The sequence below is a fragment of the Meriones unguiculatus genome, chromosome 8 (genome assembly GCF_030254825.1).
Source record: "Meriones unguiculatus strain TT.TT164.6M chromosome 8, Bangor_MerUng_6.1, whole genome shotgun sequence".
Taxonomy (NCBI): domain Eukaryota; kingdom Metazoa; phylum Chordata; class Mammalia; order Rodentia; family Muridae; genus Meriones; species Meriones unguiculatus.
The window spans coordinates 117,653,812-117,668,448 of NC_083356.1; positions in this window are offsets into that span (position 1 = coordinate 117,653,812).

The window sequence follows — 14,637 nt, forward strand, 5'->3', positions numbered from 1 at the left end:
TTTTAAGTTAAATTTCCTTTTAGCCTCTTACTGTTCCTAACCGGTGGCTCACGCAGACACTGTTCAGGCTTCACGTCGGCTTCCTGGTTAGGGGAGTGAGGGTTATCTCTGACACAGACTATGTTGCCTGCTAACTGATCACTTCCGCCTGGTGGGACTTCCCTACCAGGACAGAGGGGAAGAAGAAGAATTCAGTCCTCATGTGACTAGAGGAGCTGGGGTGTCTGGATAGGGGGGCTCCCTTATGCTGAGGAATAAGGAAGAGGGAATGAGGGAGGGAGGGTGGAACAGGGAGGGGAAGAGGGGAGGCCTATGACCGACATATAAATTGAATTGATTAATAAATAAAATAAAATAAAATAAAAAAGTTAAAATTTCCTCTTCTTGGAAAATGATTTTTTTAACCCAGTTTCCCCACTTAAAATTATTGTTAATTTTGCAGAATGAAAGTATTCAGAACCCCAGAAAGATTAGATAACAACAAATTCATAAGTAGAGCTAATTTTTCAAATTAAGACATTCAATGCTAGCACTTTTCTCCTACATGAAAAATGACACAAAATACTGGACTGCTCCTTAGTTCCGTCTTATCTGAATTAGAGAATATTTTAAATCAATGCGGCTTTATTTCCTTAAACCGCACACAATAACTCATACGGTTGGCAGGGTTCTACTTAATAAGAAATCATTTAGGGATCCGGTTAACAAGTAGAGAAATGCCCCGGTTAGCATGCCCCACTGTTCAGGACTGGCTGCCTCCCTGGAGTTAGATAGCCTGTGCTCTAACTTCTCCTCTGCTGGCTCCTGGTTTTCTTGGCAAAGCGGCTCTCCAGTCTAGCGGTGAGAGCCCATTTCTTATCTCACTTTCGGGCTGCACATTAGCTAGATGTTCTAAAGCTGACATGTTCCTGATTAGTTCCTGCCTTTGGCTTTCGCTGGGGCAAGATATTTGTATATCTGAAACCCTTAATCTCCCCCATTTAAAATCGGGGCCAGTGGTCAGTAAGGTCAAGAGAGTTGACGGTTAAAAAGAACTTGATGCTTAGAGAAATAACCAGGCAGATAGGATTTTTCTCCACATATCATCTTAAGGGATTTCTGACCATTGTAACATCTCCCTTGGCCATTGTAGTAAATGTGTGTAAACAAAGCAACTCATTCAGCCATTCTAAAAAATATGCACTAAGGGACTTATAAACAGCATATTTTCACTCATTAAATCATTTTTAAAGTGGGCCATGAATGGCAACTTAAAAGCGCTTAAGAAAATATTATTCATTCTGCAAAAGAGTTACTCTGGCCTAGAACACAAACTGGTCATCTGGGACTATCTGAAAATTGCAAGCAGGAAACAGCCAGGGTCACTGCACAACTCCCTCTAAAGCAAGCCAAGCTTCTGAGGCTTGGCCAGACAAGTCAAGGGCGGGCCATCGCTGGGACTTTTGCAGGCTGGGCCCGAGCAAGTTTTTTCACTTGAACACCAAACAAAAACAAACTCACAGCAAAGCAAAAGAACGTACGCTGTGATTCAGATTTTATATGAAAACATTTATTCAGGCTTCTAGCTGAGTCCAAGCCCCACAGCCTAAAGGCATTAAACTGTATTGAAGCTCAATGGCCTGAGAAGTGTCCTTTTGAATTAGGACTCCAGTCACTGAAGTTGGGGCAGGAGGTGTGGGGAGGGCATCTGCAACTAATCTGAAAACTCCATTTCAGATCCTGGACTGGGAGAGCACAAACGCTATCTGTACAATGCTTTCACATGGCACAGGAGAGAGTTATCTTTCTGACAGCTGCATCTTGGGAGCAGAACCCAGTGAAGGGACTTTCCGCTAGTGACGGGTGACCTGTAATATAGAAAGGTTTAGATGGGTGCTAAGAGAGAAAGAAAAAAAAAAAAAAAAAAAAAAAAAAAAAAAAAAAAAAAAAAAAAAAAAACAACAAAAAACCAAACTTCTGTAAGTCTCTCAGAGCCTTACTACGAAGGCAATTCTAGAACCTCTCATTTTGCAGATGAAATGGGACCCTTGATTCCAGACCAGTGGATTTCAACACAGAAATGAGTCGTGTCAGTACAGGCACAAGATTTTAATTTTTCACTTAGGTGATCTCTAATTTTTGGTTTGGTTTAGGCGATGCATATGTAAGATAGAGTGTGCTCATAGCTCCCCGTCACCCATCTATCTATCATCTATCTACCTATCTAAATAAATGTACCTGTGTTGAGGTACTCAGTCAAATAAATCCAAGACAAATAGATTCTCTAGACAATAACCCTGAGCCACAGCCAGCCTCGCTGTAGGACGAGAGAAGGATGAAACTGGAGGCCGTTTTCTCAGTCTGTCTTACCCTGATCTGCACACCGCAGGAAGGCACAGCCCCGGTGGCTGAGACCTGCGTGACACTAGCTCTGGGCAGATAAAATTTCTGTTCTTGAACCTTTTTATTTCTTGGCTTATTTTTCCCCCAGTAAGTTTGTTTTTAAAACTTCTTCCTAGGAGAGTAATCAAGCAAGCAGACAAAGGGAGAGAAGTGAGGCCTCTGGCAGTCTGACTTTTAGTAGCAACTATTCAGCAGTATCTCTCTGGGGCTCAGTGCATATCACAGCCATTTAAAATGTACAATATATGTATTCATGCATAAAGATACCAATGGCCTATTGACAGTGGGGAATGATAGATTTCAAGCATTGTGTCTTATAATGGAATCATTTACAGAAATGTTTATAGCATAAACACATGGCTGTTTTTTAAAATAATGATTCTTTTTAGAAGGTATGATTGGTTTTTTGTTTGTTTAAAGATTTCATTTATTTTATGTATGAGTGCTCTATCTGCATGTACACCTGCATGCCAGAAGAGGGCATCAGATTCCAGCATAGATGGTTGTAAGCCACCATGTTGTTGCTGGGAATTGAACTCAGGACTTCTGAAGGAATGGACAATGCTCTTAACCACTGAGCCATTTCTCTAGCCCCCAAGAAGTATAATTGTAAATGAATCTCTGTTCCTACACAGTGTTTCAATAGTTTATCAAACATATTAGAAAACCAAAAGACAAGTCCTATTTAGAAGATACAATGCATTGCAAATAATTTATAATACAGCCTTTGCTTTCAACCCTACAGCAAAAGTACTAGACTTCTAAAGAAAATTGCCAACATGAAGACAGAAACCTAGGCTAAAGGGCTCAGTATAATGAGGAAAGGCTGTTGGAGAAAGAAACCGAGCAGAGGACAGAAGACAAAATCCAACATTACAGTTAACATCAGCAGCAGGAGAAGAGAAAGCTTGAGCTCACAAAATAAAATATCATTAAAAAGGGGCGACAAAACCAACAAGGAAAAGTTTTTAGGAAATAAAACTGTGACGGTCAAAAGAAAAACTCAGGAAGAAAATATAAGTAATAGACAAAAAATAAAAACAAATAAAAAAGCATGAGGAAATGAGAAGGTCAACCCAGAGTATCAAATGGCAAAAGAAAGAAAAGAGAAAAGGGTTGGGAGAAAATTATCAACTGAATAATATAAGAAAGACTCTTGGAATGGAAGTCTATGAATCTGAATAATGACAGCCCTTTAAGAGCCTAGCATAATTAATGAAAAATGCCCACATCTGGAAATTTTAGACCCCTGGAAATGAAAAGGAAAGTCCTAATAATTTTCAAACGGGCAGGTCAGAGTGCAGGTAGATTGAAATGATCAGGCAGAAAAACACACTTGACGTCTCAAAGGCTACATACACCAGGTCCTAGAAGTCAGTGAAGCGCTGGAAATGTGATCAGTTTATAAGCCTGTAATTGAACCACCCTTGGGCTGGGGGACAGACAAAACCATTTTAATAGCTTCAGGATATAAAATTACCGACTCCACCCTTTTTCTCCAGGAACTTGTCTGCCTGTCCTCCCCTCTCTCTCTGACAGAAAAACAAAAAAGAAGACTATAAATGCTTCAAGAAAATGAAGGATCAATGTAGGAGAGAGGCCAGGGAAACCCCAACAACCATGAACCCCCAAAATCTCCCAGTCAGATGGCAGCAAGAAGGCACAGGCCTCAGAGGAGAGATTTCAAAAGAAGAGAATGCTGGGGATGAGAGCTGACAGCGACTTAAGGATAACCATGATAGGTATCATACTGAAAGCACTAGAGACAGAAAATAAATAAATAAATAAACAAACAAACAAACAGATAAATGGGCAGAGAAGGAGAGCCTGGGGCCTGTGGATATTTAGAATATCATCTTGATCTTTGAGAATTTAGAAACAACACTGGGGTATATGGACCATTTCAAAAAATATTTTTAAATATACACAGTTAATTGGGGGCATGGAGTGTACATCTTTAATTTCAGCATTTGAGAGACAGAGGCAGCAGATCTGTGAGTTCAAGGCCAGCCCGGTCTACACAGCAAGTTCCAGGACAGCCAGAGGTACATAGTAAGACCCTGTCTCAAAATAAAACAAAACCAACCACACAAATGTGCATGGCAGTTTCCTTATGTCCCACAAGAAGTTATCAAGCAAACAAGGAAGATGATGATGGTACAATGATCAAAATGTTTTTTGCATGCTCCATGGGGGATACAGAGACTGCAAATCCCGAAGTTGTGATAGGGTTTCTTTCTGCCTTGATACATTTGTCCTTGCTTGTTTCGTGTGTGAGAGTTAAGATTAAAGATTCAACAGATCAGCCAGGCAGTGATGGCAATACGTTTAATCCCAGGTAGAGGCAGGTGGATTTCTGAGTTTAAGGCCAGCCTGATCTACAGAGAGAGTTCCAGGGCAACCAGGGCTACACAGAGAAACCCTGTCTCAAAAAACAAACAAACAAGAACAAAGATTCAAAAGTCACAGATACAGTTAGTACATACTAAATGCCTTTTTTTAATGCCCATTAATAATGCTTTTTTTTTTTAATAATGCCCATTATTTCTGTCTTCCTGTATTTTGGAGATTTTTTTTCCTAAAGTTTCTCTCTGATTATCTTGGCTCTTTTCTTCTGAAAACAGCTCTTGGTGTCTCAGAGACAAAACCCGCTTTTAAACCAGAGAAGCTGAGGTTTAATGGAACTCACACCTCACAGACCACACATCCAAGAACCCCCATACCCGACAGGGTCCTGGGCAGAATGAAACAAGAGGCTCATAATAACCCTTCCAGTCTAAAGCTGTCTCAGCTTTTTGCCAAGGGCTGAGAAACATGTGCAGCCTCAAGCTCTTGTTTCCCAGAACAGTCAGAGGAAAGAAGAGAGGGAATAATTTCTTCTCTTATTTTTTTTTCTGTTGACTTTTAGCATATTAACCAACCAAATAAATCCTCACTATAAGTCTGTTTTATCTAGCACCATTTCATTTGAAAGATTAAAAAAAAAAAAAAAAAGCAAAGGTCAGAGAGGTTAAGTAACTAATCTAGCATCACAGAGCTAAAAGTGATGAAACTTTAATTTGACCCAAGCAATCTTGTCGCAGCATCTCAAATGGGGAAACTGGGTATTTCCTTCCGGGACATGGATGGCGATGGATGATAGACAAAGTAGGAACAGATGAGCCCAAGCCTGGAGGCCACTCATCAATAGGAAGTAAGTCAGAAGTGCAAGACGAAGACTGTTTGTCTTGTAACTGGAGCCCTCCTGGTTATCTGTAGACAGAGCACATTGGAACATTGTGCCAAATGGCTCCCATCAGAGCACATGAATGGCATTTGCACACCCGGCTGCTGCTCCTGGGCCCTCAGCTCAGGCTAATAAGAGACAGCTAAGAGATAATACAGCATGTAGTTGAACGGTGTGGGATACAGGACAGGTTTTTTCAGCTCCACAGAGGCTTGCCCATTAGCTAGAGGAACCATGACATGTCTGGGGAAGGGGAGGATGGCTGAGCCCCCCCCCCCCAGAGGCCTCAGGGTACCCGACAGGACAGCGTGCAGGACAGGAGCAGTAGAGCTTCTAGGAAGCAATACCCGTTGGAGCAAAAATAAATAAAAAGTAGAGAGAAAACAGAAGGGCTGGTGTTAGCCAAAGTCAAAGAAATTCTCAAAAGGCAGGCCAGCAACGGTAAGGACAGAGGTCCTGCAAATATCAAACTGGGCCGTATATAATGTCCCTGCTCAGCCAAAACATCTGCTTTCCCCAGCGCGTGACGGTCCAGTATTCTTTACTCTTGGGCATTCCTTGTGAGAAGACATATGTGAGAGAGGCTTTATTTGACACTTTTCTGTGAACTACCAAATTTGAGGTAGCTTTTAGAACAAATTATAGTTCAAGAAATAAACAGGCACCCATAGTTGACTCAGGCTTAAATACTGGCTCATATTTTTTAGAATATGTCTAAGAAATTCAAGCTGACTGAAAGGTAAGAAAAATCATGTTAGTTCCTAGTTTATTAAACAGTATGGAGTTTTTTTGTTTGGTTTTTGTCCTTTTAATCCAGCAAAACATGCATGGTCTGTTCCTCAGTTTCTCTAACCGTAGATAATGCCATTGTTTGCATAGACACCCAACCTCCTCCTGCCCCCAAGGCTGAGAGGTGGGCTTAATCAGTTGGGTTTCTGTAGCGATGATGATGGATTTGCTCTAATCCTCCCTCACCCTTCCTCCCCTTTCTGCTTGTGATGAATGGACACCATTACAAGATGGCGGCTGAGGTGAAGCGGGCAGCCTAGAGAGCTCACCCCCACAAGGGAATCAGATGCTGGACTTTGGCCTCTTTTGAGTGATGCTTTAACCTACTGAACCAAATCAGCCACAGAAAAATAAGGATGCCTGTCACTGCCAAATAGGAGTGCTCTGAGAATATATTAACCAAAAATGGGGGTGGGGGTGAAAAGCTTTGACTCTACTGAAAAGCAGCTATTCAAATAGCAACTAATGTTACTGTAAGTCAGGAGCAGAGGCAGTGCAATAAACTTTGATTCTCCCAGTCAACAACTGGCTGGAGACTACATGTGTCTACAAAATGAGCTTCATAAGGCTGTGTTTATTTTAGAAGCATCAATACTAAAACAGCAGTAACAGAAAGTGATCATCCCCTTAGTTTAAGCCCTGCTTGGATATGCGTTTATCCAGGCAAGCAATAACTGAGCAAACTCCTCTCTTCAATTCCCCCAAGTTCAAGTACATAACTCTGAGCACACCACAAGCTTTACAAAGCAGCCTAGCCGTTAAGTGTGCAATAATCACTCATTTCCTGGCCATTAATCCAGACATCATGCAATCACTCAAAGGCATCCATTTTCCTTTGCTATTTCGGGGACTGCTGTCCTATTGTCATCCCTGCCTCAGACCCCTGACTTAGTCATCTTTTAATTAGAGCCAGCAAGAGCGGTAGGCGGGGCCAGCCGGCTGTGGGTCATCCATCACATGGCTTGCTCTGCTCCTTGGCCTCTTGGATGACTGTTTATAAACAGGACATCTTGGGGACTGAGATAGCTGTTTAAGGAAACAGGAGACCAAATGGTGACCATTTCGTCAGCCCCCTCTGTGAGATTATAAACTCTGGTGAAGAGCTAGAGCATGGCACTTCTTAGTTTAAGTATCTAAAGACATTCTCCCTGTGATGGCTTTTCTGTTTTAACTGAGCCTGGCCTCAAACAAGTAGATAGATGCCCTAATTGAAAAGTTGCCTAAGGTATTAACTAACATGCTAATGACTGGGCAGTTGAGTTTATTTGAAAGGGATCTGCTTCTTAGCTCAACCGCGTCTATGCTGTCCTCAAACATAAAAAATGAAAATCGCCTCAAAGTTGGTAAGCTACCTCACTGTTGTTGTAGAAAGCACTCAGGGTATTGCTGTTCAGGATTATCTTCCCAGGAAAACTGATGCAGGCCCACTGAACCCAAGAGTTAGCCCAGGGAAATGACATGGAAAACTCAAGGTTGCATTAGATTGAGATTCAAATCCAGACCTATGTGGCAGGTCGGTCCATGGGCTAGTTGCTGGGGTGACAGAAGTCTAGCCCCTGTGCATAGCTGAAGAAGGATGTGAGTGGGAGGCAGTGGCCCTGGTGAGAGTCTGAGGACAGTTAGGGGTCATGCAAGAGAGAGGGAGTTAGCTGACTTGATGCCCCGGGGCTCCTTCACTTAGCAGCTACGTGACCATGACAGCTTACTTAAGCCATTTGCCTCTTGGTTTTGTTAATGCCTTCATATATTTCTTCCCAGTCTTTTCCAATCCTCTACAACAAAATGAAATGAATATTTCACATACTTGCATCTTAAAATTATGAAAATATCAGAAGCCTTTTTCCATAGCAATACAGGTACCCCTCAGTATCCACAGGTCCCACCACAAAAATACTCAGGAAAGAAAGAAAGAAAGAAAGAAAGAAAGAAAGAAAGAAAGAAAGAAAGAAAGAAAGAAAGAAAGAAAATCACGCAGCACAAGTCTTGATAATACTGTTAACAGAACAGCACAACAACTGTTCAGGGTGGATACACATCGTATTGTAGGAAATCTAAAGGTGATTTTGCATATACAGGAGACTGTGTGCAGGTTGTGGGCAAATGTTGCACCATTTTACAAAAGAGACTTAAGCTTATGTGATGCTGGTGTCTGCGAGAGGTACTGGAAGAAACACCTAGGACATCCCAGTGTATGCCTATCATTTTTTTGTAAGTATGTAGAAATAAAATATATAGCTATATTAGGGCTGGAGAGGTAGCTCAGTAGTTAAGAGCACTTGCTGCTTTTCCAGAGCTCATGAGTTTGATGCCAATTACCCACCCGGTGGCTCACAATCATCTGCAACTCCAGTTTTAGGGGATCTGACACCCTCTTCCAGGCATCAGGCACCAGACATACATGCAGGCAAAACACCCAGATACATTTAAAACTGTACAGATACAGTGGCTTACCAAGCAACACCGTATTGTTGAACACCTTGCTTCCAATTTCCGCTGCAGTTAGGATGAACATTAGCTTATCATCTAAAAGGTCTTCAGGGTACTAGATTGAAATCTTTCAAGGAGTTTTACATCTCAATGGCGAATTTGCCTAAAATGCAATAATTTAAGAAGTAAACTTTTTCAATCTTCCATGTTATTCATTTTGTATAATAATGTCATTTTTAAGATACTATAGAGTATAGCTTAAATCCAATATTGGTTGATCTCCAAGCCTATTACCAGATACTGGTCTAAATGCTAGTGAGTGGCAGTGAACAAGATGAATACTGAAAAATACAGCAGATGGGCAGTGATGGGCGCTTTGGAAAACACCGAAGGCCGTGAGGGAGCTGGAGAGGGTCCTAGCAGAACTGGTGTGCTCGTGGTTAATGCAGTGGTCAAGAAATAAGTCTGAGAAGATGATAAGTGGGAAGAGAGAGAAGGGAAAGATGGGAAAGGACTGGGGGGGGGGGAAGGCACAAGTGGGAGAAGGGAAGACGGTAGGAGATGTATTCAGAGAAGTAGCCGTGGGTAGTGCACTGGGAGCTAGTGGGCCTTTGCAGGGACTTCGGGATGGTAGACATACATTCTTAATAGATGTTTTCATGTACATTCTGAAAGCGCTTCTTTTTAAGTATGGTCTCCAAAACAACATTATTTGGGATGAATGCCACGTATTGTTATATCCTCTCCTTCCATCTTAATCTACCAAAATGTATTCCATTGCAATCATTCATATCCAAATAACTACTTAATACACTTACTTGATCTGTCTTTAAAAAACCGTTGTCTGGGCAAAAAGAAGAATGTTATATTGGCTAGCTTTTTTTGTTTGTTTGTTTTTGTCAAGTTGACACCAGTTGGAGTCGTCTGGGAGGAAAGGACATGAACTAAGGAATTACCTCCATGAGATTGACCCTAGTCAGGTCTGTGGGGCATTTAAATTAATGATTGTCGTGGCAGGCCCCTGCAGATGATGCCATTCCCATCCCCAGGTACCTGGGTTGTAAACCGTGTGAGCAAGCCAGGAAACAGTGCTCCTCCAGGGCCCGTGCTTTGGTTCCTGCCCAGGCTCCTGTTTCAGTTCCTGCCTTAGCTTCCCCTCATGCTGGACTGTAAACTGTAAGATGAAATAGATCTTTTATTTCTCAAGCTGTTTTTGGTCTGTGTTCTACCACAGCAGTAGAAGGCAAGCTAGGGTAGACATGCAAAGGTTAAAAACAAAAGGGAAGTGGAAATTGGTATTTATATGGGTTAAAAAAAATGATTTTCTGGGTTTCCACAGAGCTCAGAATCAGGATATTCTGATGATTTTTAAGTGAACTGCAAGAGAACACACAGGAAAGGTCTCTGATTATGGCGATGCCAAGATCTCCAAAGTGTGAAGCAATGACAGGATGGGAGAGCAGAAGGATCTCTCAGAGCCGTGCTTTGATATACGAAGTTGGAAGGTAAGTCTTAGTATTTAAGAGCCACCTGGCAAATACCTATGAGGATCCAGGATCCGGGTTTTCAGATCTGCCTAGGTTCAAGGGCTTGCTTTATAGACACTGCCCCTGTACAGGCCTGGAAGCAAAGACATGCTTGAAAGCTGAAGGGCACTAGGAAACATAACCCAGACATTGTTTCTCTCAATAAATATGCACTGAACACAAGCCAGGTGCCAAGGGCTGTGTGTGCTGTTGGAAATGCAAGGCTTGTAGCCCAGCAGGCCAACATATGAATTAATGGAATTAGTGAGTTCTTCCCAGGTGCTGCATGGGAAAGGGCACCTACCCTTGACTGAAGGGCTCAGGTTGGCTAAAGGAAGTGGAGGGACTACTCCGGATATGAGCGGACTTGGATTTGGCATCCCAGAAAGAATCGAAGGCCTACAGGAATCCGTGGGCATTACAGAGCTGTTCTGTGTAGTCAAAATGTAGATACAGAGAGGTGTCTTCTGACGTGCCAGCGGGAGAGGCTAAGGCTTACCCTTACCTTTTATCTTAGTCACTTCACTATTGCTGTCATGAAACACCATGACCAAGGCAACTTCCAGAGGCAGCGTTGATTTGGCAGGGAGCAAGACAGCAGGAAGACCAACATGGCTGGAGCAGCTGACAGCTCAGCTCCCCAGACGGGAAGCAGAGAGAGACAGAGAGCACACTGGGAATAGCCTGAACTGTTGCAACCATAAGCCTGTCCCCAGTCACACACCTCCTCCAACAAGGCCACACTTCCAAATCCTCCACAAACAGCCACCCAAGCATTCAAATGCCTGAGACTGTTAAGAGACACCTCATTCGGATCACCATACCTCTCCTGGACACAACAGCAAGACTGTGTTTGGAAAATGGCTTGCAACTGTGGGCTACACAGTGATGCTAACTCCGTCACTCCTGGTTCTCTACATCACCAAGGACTGGTGTGCGCCAAAAGTTTAGATAAAAGGCAACTAAATAACCCCTTGAGTGAAATGAATTTCAAGAAAGAAAAACAAACAAGCAAAAAGATTTGGATCATCAACCCCTCATTATAATGTTGAAATATCTAGGATATTTAAATAAGAGCTAGATCAAAAAATATGATGTGTTTCTTCAGCAGAACCCAGGAATTGAATACTAGGTGGTACCAGGCCCACCAGGGCATTTTAGACATTAATCCCATCAAGAGTAAATTTCTTCTAAACTTGACAATCAGAGGGTTCATTGTCATGTTTACGGTGGTGGTTTGAATGAGAATGGTGCCCACAGGCTCATCTAGTTGAATGTTTGCTCCCAGTTAGAGAAACTGTTTGCAAAAGATTAGGAGATGCGGCCTTGTTGGAGAAGGTATAGCAATGGGGTAGAGCTCTGGGGTTTCAAAAGCCCACAGCAGGCTCAGTTTCTCTCTCTCTCTCTCTCTCTCTCTCTCTTTCTCTCTGTCTCTCTGTGTATCTCCCTCTCTCTCTGCCTTGAATTTTCAGTTTGGCTATGAGCTCTCAGTGTGAGCCAGAAGCCCCCAGACGGTATTAACTGTGCAATTGTCTCACTGATCACACTGGCACATGCCAACCCTCAGTCCCTACCCAGAGAGCTTGGAGCCCCTTGCCTGGCAGCACTCATCAGATCAACAACCTGGACTATCACCTAGTGGATGGGACTAACCCAGACCCTGCTGCTTTCCTCGTCGTCACTAGGATATGGAACACAAAACACTCCGTTTATTATTTGATGATGGCCAGCTCAGTGTTATAAGGAACTGTATGGAACTTCAGCCTCCTTCGAAATCACTCCCTGTTGTTTCTAGCCCCAAGGAAGAAATCCATTCAGGATCTCTCTCTTTCTCAAGAGCCACCATGAAGAGTTGGCATTATTTAAAAACCATTTGGCAATCATGAACCATCAAAGGAGGTCCCACATGATAGGTCCAGCTTCTCCTGTCCACTGCCCTCTTTCCCCCTCTCCAAATGCTCTTCCATAAGCCCTCATTCCTCCCTTGGCTCTCTCCAGCATAAACAAGCCAGAGGTAAGGCCTGAGATTAGTGTTCCCATTCCATCTTTACCTTATCCAGGATTTTGCTGCAGCCTTCCTGACAAGGTGTGGCTCCCATCTACTTGTCAAATAATAGATTTTCCCATTGGCAACAACCGTATTAGATAGCATCTCCCAGAACATCAGAGAACTTTCAAAAACCTATCTAGAGAGTAGAAATTGTCTTACTAAATTTCAGTGTGGTGGCATTTGAAATACTTAAAGTCAGAATCAATAAAATTATGGGATTTCAGTATCCTAGGGACCATTACAAGTTCCAAAGAAGGAAAATGCTTTTCCTGGGATTTGCATAAGTTAGCCAACATCTGGAAAACATATGCAGCTTAATGACTATGGTGCATAGACACTTCAAAAATGCACTTGCATTTCAATAGCTCATAATTAGTGGATGTGGGCCCAGCAAGGGCTCAGTTAACTGTCTTAGAAGCACAACTGTCTCTCGAGGCCACGCAAAACTTCTAAGGTTAAAAACAAGGATATGATTTGTATTAGCCTGAATAAAATTTTATATCTTGCTTTTTGGTCACTTTGCTACTACATAAACCTTCAACAAAAGAGAAAAGTTCACAAATCACTCACTGACAGATGACTCACTGACATGCTAAACAAAAGCGCTTCTGCTGTGGGAATCGTGTTTATACTTAATAGAAGATAGCCGGGATCTTGTCCAGACCAGAATCAACTTCCTGTGGACAAGTGACTTCCACGTTTGCATGAGGGAAGAAGCCATCCCTAAACAGAGACACTCCTGAGCAGACACCCAGTGGCCTCATCACTTGTTGAGTGCTTAGACCTTTAAAAGAGCTCTCCCGTTCAGATGCTTGCCCTGGCATAGGTATGCTTTGTCCATCACTCGTTCCTCACCTCACCGAGGACTGGTCTCTTGGAAATACAGACCCTTACTTAGAAAAGAGGACAGCTCTCTCCAGAGAAAGTGTCCTCAGATGCATAGGATAGCCAGCTCTTCTCATTATTTAACATTTTGTGTTATAAGACCTTTTTCAAAACAAATTATGACCCAGCATGCTTGTTCATCTGGCATGTTTGTGGACCCTAGGCATACATCAAATGTTAATGCCCTATTTTCTCCTCAAGCCACTGAATAATAGAGCTGAAATGCTTCTTTCAATTAAACTTGTGCTAGATCTAAAGATCTGGCTTGTATGCTCATTACAATGGGAGCAACACAGAAGAACAATGCCGTTGCTGGTGGCCCTGGCTACCAGACATAAGGGGGCAAAGTCTTTACAACAAGTTTCAAATTGAATCTTTGTATGAGTGGATTCAACTCCTTTCAAAACAGACAGGATCAGACATCAAAATTCAATAAAAGGAACCCCTGGGCATAAAAACCCAGTAGTTGTGAAATATTCAACAAAAGCCAAGTATTGAATTTGGCCTTGGAATTTTGCTCCTCTGGTGACCTGTTGGAGGTGAGGTGGGATGCCAGGCCTTTAGCTGAGCAAGAACGTAGGAGGTGGAGGTGAACAGTGGGTAACAGAGAAGCAAGGAGCCCCCGGGGGGGGGGGGGAGTTCAGTACAAGGACAAAGTGAACACGCAGGTTTGGACTTACCTTAGACATACTTTCATGCCGAACTTCACAGATAATTAAATACGAGCAGTGCTGAGAAGTTATCCTTCAAAGACCCCAGCTAGGACCAGCAAGTTTAGCAAATAACCCGAAAACATCTTTAGACTGACGCCTGTGACATTTTTTAGAGATATTTACAACAGTGGATCATTCTAGTTTTTAATAATGTGTAGCTCAAATTTTTAAAAGCTTAGTTTTTTTAAATATTGAGATTAGGGGATATGCTAATTAGCTTGATTTAATCATTCCACTTTATATAACATGATGTGACTGGAGTTAAAGTAACTACATGTTACGTGAAGTGATTATATGTGTAATTAGCATATTCACATATATAATTTGTCAATTTATAATAAAACTTCTATTTTACTCTGAGAGGAGAAATTGGGTTGAATACATCAAAATACATTATATGAGCCTGGTGGTGGTAGCACAGGCCTTTAATCCTAGCACTCAGGAGGCAGAGACAGGTGGATCTCTGAGAGTTCAAGGCCAGCCTGCTCTACAAAATAAGTCCAGGACAAGAAAGCCAGGACTGCACAGAGAAACCCTGTCTCAAAAAACAAAAACAAACAAACAAACAAAACCTCAACAAGTAATTTTCAAAACAGAAAATGTTTTGAAATGTTAAGAAAACAACTATAAAAAAGAAAT